The following is a 5,526-nucleotide window of genomic DNA, read 5'->3' on the forward strand; positions in this document are numbered from 1 at the left end:
AGGTCTCTATAAAGTATAAACTACATAATTGTAATCTTAATTTTGACAATTGAACTAAATTGAAAGCTTTTGCTCTTATCCATGCAACAACCTAGCCCTATTTCTGATGCCTATGGCCTCTACAAGTGATTCATAGAACCCTACTGGTGTGATACTAGTATATCTGGTGGATACGTTAGTACTTAAAAACTAAACGGTCGAGATGTGGATATGCGACCGAAAAGTGACACTAAACTCTAAATGCGCATATTATTTTCAAAGCGAAGCTCCGCTCTGGATATGATATATAGAAGCAGGATGGCAGAAAGAAAAACGGCTCATGTTTGGAGCAATGAAGACTTTCCTAGTCCATTATATCTTTACATGGAGAGTTGTGCCTTAATTTGTGTCTTGGGCCTTTTTTAGGTGACTTGGGTGGTGAACCAAGACAATATCCAATTAGCTTGTTTCCTTCTAGTTAAACATACATATGTAGCAGCAACATAACTACGAACTTAGTTAACAGACCGTTGCGCACCTCAAGAGACTTGAACAGCAATGAAGAGATGCATCATCTGATCCTAATGCTCTGGGAAATTGGCCAAAATGGCTGGAGGATATGAAGTATGTTACAAATTTCAGTAATCATCTACTCAATCTTGAGCTTTGTAATTATTTGGAGATTGATTGTGTAGCATTTATCTTCTTTAAGTGATATAGTGATAAAAATAATAAAAAAATATTAGATGAGAGCAGAGGCAGAGACAGAGGAGGATAGTGGGAAGATAGGTTTAAGACAAAATAGGTGACACTCATCCATTGAGAGCTGCTTCTTCTTTTGGTGAAGAGCTTCTTCATTTTTTGAGTGAGAAAAAATCCATCAATTCTCTTGGGAAGTGGTTGAATTGTTTTTGAGTGTTGATATGTATAAAAAGCACTATAAAATCCTCCAAAATCCAGCATTTAATGAAATCCTTAAAAATCCGTATACTTTTGAATATCTACATATTTGAATGGATAATTTTAAATATTAATTGAATACATCAAGATTTTAAAGAATTGTTTAAAATCTCAATTGAATACCCATAGATTTTCAAAATACAAAAAAAAATCTTGTAGACTCTTAAATGAATACACCCCCCTTAGTTCTATGAATTGTGTCCGATCATGTGATTAATGCCTATTTGTTACATATGCTTAACCCTCTTTCGGATGACTGTTGACTGTATTATCCTGCATAGTTAGTAAAAGATCAGGTATGATCCCTAGATATAATTTTCTTCCCTCTTTTCTTTACTTCTTAAACAGTTGCCTGGAATCCTGGATTGCCGTTTAACATTAAACATGTTGTGGATGCTATTTAAGGAGGCTAGTGCAAGCAGTGTTATACTACGTTTTTAATTGATGCCGGAAGATGGTCACTAGTTACTTACTTAGTAAGAAGCATAAGGTGTTGGATATACTAGCAGTATGTTGGGTTACTTGGTTGGAAGTTCGTAACAATATAGGACTTGTGAACATTGTGAAGAATCAGACTGTGGTCGACTGATCGGCTATTTTAGGTTCCTGTAGAGTCAGGACTTTGTTTTCTCTGATTATTTATTTAGACTGAAAACACAGCTGTCTGTTGATACTAGATTAGTTGGTGTTTCTTAGCTTGTATTGCTAGATTAGCTGGTGTTTCTTAGCTTGTATTTCCTGAGAGTATATGGTGGTGTCGTCGATCTTTAGTAGATATTCTTGTAAATGAGAAGCAGCTTGACTTTGTGGACTAGTAATGGAGTTGCAAATTGCAGTGTACAGTACAAAATTTCAAGAATAAAATTTAGTTTTCTGTGGATCAAGTAGCTATAATACTATTAGTTATACTAGTTAAAGATCCCGCGCTTTGCTGCGGGTAGTATAAACTTATACTATAATGCATTCAAATCGTATAACAATTGTAAATTGCTTTTTTTTTTTTTTTTCCTTTCTAACTAAACTAACAACTAACAACTAACAACTAACAACTAATCAAACGAAAAGAATTCAAGTAGGCAAACCAATTCAAAACAAAATAGAAAAGAAACCCAACCAAAATCAGAAAGGAGCAACATGTCAAATATTTTCCTTCACTTCTCGATTACTAACTCTATCACATTCCCACTTCACATTCAGTGAAGATGGCAGTTCTTTTTAACCGATCCAATCGTTCATAGGTGAAAATTTTCAAGTAAGGCGCCATCTTTTCTAAGCTCTTTAAAACCTCTGATTGCGTTTTGCAATCTAGTAGCTCTTCTTAATTGCGTGTAGTCCATGATGGGGAAGCACACGGTTTCTTTGAAACTGGTTCATCACATTGATTGTCCAATCCAACACCAAGGTGAGGAAAAAAAATCTTCTTTTCTGATCAGTGAAGGCAGAGGAGATATTCATCATGGCATTGCGTTTGAAGTCATTATAGAGAAAATATATTTTCTTGATCTTCCACTGTTATCAGTATCATTAGTACAATTAAGAGTGGTACCTCAATGTGTGTTGGGGTTGGGTATTCAATCATTGATTCAGGTAGTTGAGAAGCTACAAAACATTGTTTAGCTACCCACACACTTGACTTATTTCCTCTTGGACAATTGGAACATGTTCGAGTGGGATTTCAACTCCAAGATCAACCTGAGCAATCATGGCTCCATAGGAAGCTTCAATGATTTCTTCCTGCTTCTGAATGGCTTCGAAGATCTCAATTTTCGCCAAAACTTTAATGGACCTGCAAACAAACATGATGATATTATATTTTTCTTTCCTTGCAAACAGCATCTTCACCATCCTAGATATTGCCATACCCATTTTTTCAACTGCTTCAACCATAGACAATAGAACAATATGACAGACCAGAAAAATATGTACACAAAACCATTACATATTGTCAAAGGAAAATTTGTAATACCAGGATAGAAAATCAGGTGAATCGATGAGATTAAGGTGATGTCTTCAGAGGTTGAGAAGCATAAGAATTTTCAAGAAATACATTGGCCTATGTTATATATCAAATGAAAATCTCAGAATGTGGCATCAAAAGAGAATATAGGAAAGAGAATTGGATTTTGATCATGTAAGAATAAAGAACAATAGCTTTAGCTTGGTTTTACTTTCGGTGGAATAGTGGTCATATACATTCTCCTTTGACAGGAATTTTCATGCTACAGCTATGCTGGGATTCAGATGGGAATGACTGTGATATAATCATTGTCATACGACTGATCGACCATCCTCGAGATGGCAAGGTCATCAGAAAATTAAGGTCCTTAATTTGGTTTTTAAATTTATACATTGAAATTATATAGACACATTTAAATCCTAACCTGTGTAGAATTGAATGCTATGACAGATTTTGTCATTCAGAGGATGAGTATCCAAAAATCTTATGCATATATGTATTTAATTAAACAGGGGAATGTTTATAAATTCTTGCTTTATTCATTGCCAGACATTGGCTGAGACATGGCATTCACCCAATTCTCCACAGATAGGCAATAAGGTCAGGAAAGTTTTACCATCTTCAATTTCTATGTGGTTGCTGGATATAGATAAAGCTTAGCGATCTCTCTTTTTGGAAATTTGATCAGTAACACTATATACAGAGACAGACAATACAATGTAATTGAGCAAGATAATTGAGATATATATACATATGGAGGAAATAAGGCTGTAGATCAATTACCTTAACAACTGTCAGATACATTGAAGGTTCAGGATTTTTCTCTGTCACTCCATCACCTGCAAACAAAAATGAAAGGAAATAGTGAACTCAAGTGTGAGCCAGGTATGTAAATGGAAAATCTACACAAAGTCATAGATTAAACTATAAGTGTGCAGTTCTATTTTAGAGATTGAAGTTCACTGTTTTATTCACACTCCATAGATTAGCAGATCAGGGGAAATAAATTTGGGACCAAGCGTGTGTATTTACAGCTTAAAGTATTAAATTTGTAGTATACATGAACCCTTCCTATTACCTTTCTTTCATTGATGTCAAAGCCTTTCACTGATTTTATCAACACCAAATCACAACATCACCCAATCCAGGCTGAATGTAACCCAGTGATGTACCAGTGATGGCTTAACAGAAGTTGATGACAGAAATTCAATAACAACTCTAGCATAATGCAAATCCATGCATCACAATCAAACTTCAATAACCAACTTTCGAGCTAGTCTTAAGAAATGCCAAGGCTACAAATTCGAATCATATTGACCCTTGATCACAATCAATTATCAGGGACACAAACCGTATATCAAACAAAATATCTCTCCAATTCCTTGCACATAACTTTCTTGACCTGATTTTTCCAGTCTTCAAAAATCCAAATCTACACACTTGGGTTTTAAAGTTTTGCACTACTCTTCCTATAGCTCTCTCGCTTATGGATAATCAAACAGAAACCTCAAAAAGGTCCATTCTCTCAGTTTCCTGAGTTGAGTTTAGTTTCTATGGCCCATATCAGCACCCAATTTGGGTTTATAGATATGCGCTTGCATTTTATAATTTCAGATTCACTTATCGTCCAGTTATCAAGCAATTGCTTCATTTGTTTGCAATGTCAAACTAAACTACAACATAATAGTAAACATGCAAATACGGGGCGATCAAGAAGAAGCAAAGAGCATACCACAGGCAGCAGCTCCGCAAACTCCCCAGTCTCCATACCAATGGGGGCTAAGTAACAGGCTTGGTCAGCTGAAGACAAATACGGGAGCCTGAATTAACTACACATAAGAAATCCCGGAAAGAATTTCAATCAGAAAAATTCAGACAGAAACCACATCAGATTCCCACAAATACCAACTGATCAAAGAAAACCAAGAGAGCTTCCCGTCTCCTCCTCCTTCTTCTTCTTCTTTCTCTTCTCTCCCTGTTCTCTTCTCACTCTTTCTTTTTTACTCTCGCCTTCTCTCTGTCGGGGTGACAACAAAACCCATCATCAAAAAAATGGGAAATTGATTGATTTCAAACCAACAGCCAAAATCGATTACCTTACTATCCACCCGGCAGGTTCAGCCCTTCTGTCTCTTTTTCTCACCGACCTTCTCTGACGAAACCGACCAAGACCCAAAACGAATTAAAGAAAAAAGATCGAAGCGGCAGAAGAGACAAAAGCGTCACAGCATAACAGTATGTTTATCTGTTTTGAGGGCAAATCCGGAAAGAAAAAAAGAGCTGTATCACTGTTCATCACTGTTCATTGAACAGTGACAATCCCATTTTACTTTTGTATATTTATAATTACTAATGAAATTCTTAATTAAATGCTGTAAACCTTGTTATGGAAAAGTTAAAGGAACATCTTTTTACTGATCCTATAGTCCTTTATTAAAGGACCCTTCTTGACTAAGTGATTGATTATACAGTGTTAGGGACAGAATGACAGAAAACAAAAAAGCTGATGTTGGAAGCAAGGAAGACAGTTGCGACTTTGTTTCTTAAGCATTTAAATGGTGAACTAAAGGAATATCATTTAGCTACATCTCATACTCTAAATCAACTTCTTTGCGCTCCTTGTTCTACTT

At 35.7% G+C, this 5,526-nt stretch overlaps 1 long non-coding RNA gene across 5 annotated transcripts; it reads right to left on the bottom strand.

The window, feature by feature from the left end:
- Nucleotides 1–2,056: 2,056 nt before the first annotated feature.
- On the bottom strand, nucleotides 2,057–5,157 carry LOC133713621 (uncharacterized). 5 transcript variants are annotated; one of them, XR_009848162.1, is made up of 5 exons: nucleotides 4,993–5,157; nucleotides 4,802–4,913; nucleotides 4,629–4,696; nucleotides 3,680–3,735; nucleotides 2,057–2,725 (listed from the first exon to the last, which is right to left on the bottom strand). It is a non-coding gene; the product is annotated as an uncharacterized LOC133713621 (long non-coding RNA). The 5 variants fall into 5 exon arrangements; XR_009848159.1 differs by having other exon boundaries at nucleotides 4,629–4,913; XR_009848160.1 differs by having other exon boundaries at nucleotides 4,802–5,157.
- Between the last annotated feature and the right edge of the window lie 369 nt (nucleotides 5,158–5,526).

This window comes from Rosa rugosa, chromosome 6 (assembly GCF_958449725.1).
Source record: "Rosa rugosa chromosome 6, drRosRugo1.1, whole genome shotgun sequence".
Lineage (NCBI taxonomy): Eukaryota > Viridiplantae > Streptophyta > Magnoliopsida > Rosales > Rosaceae > Rosa > Rosa rugosa.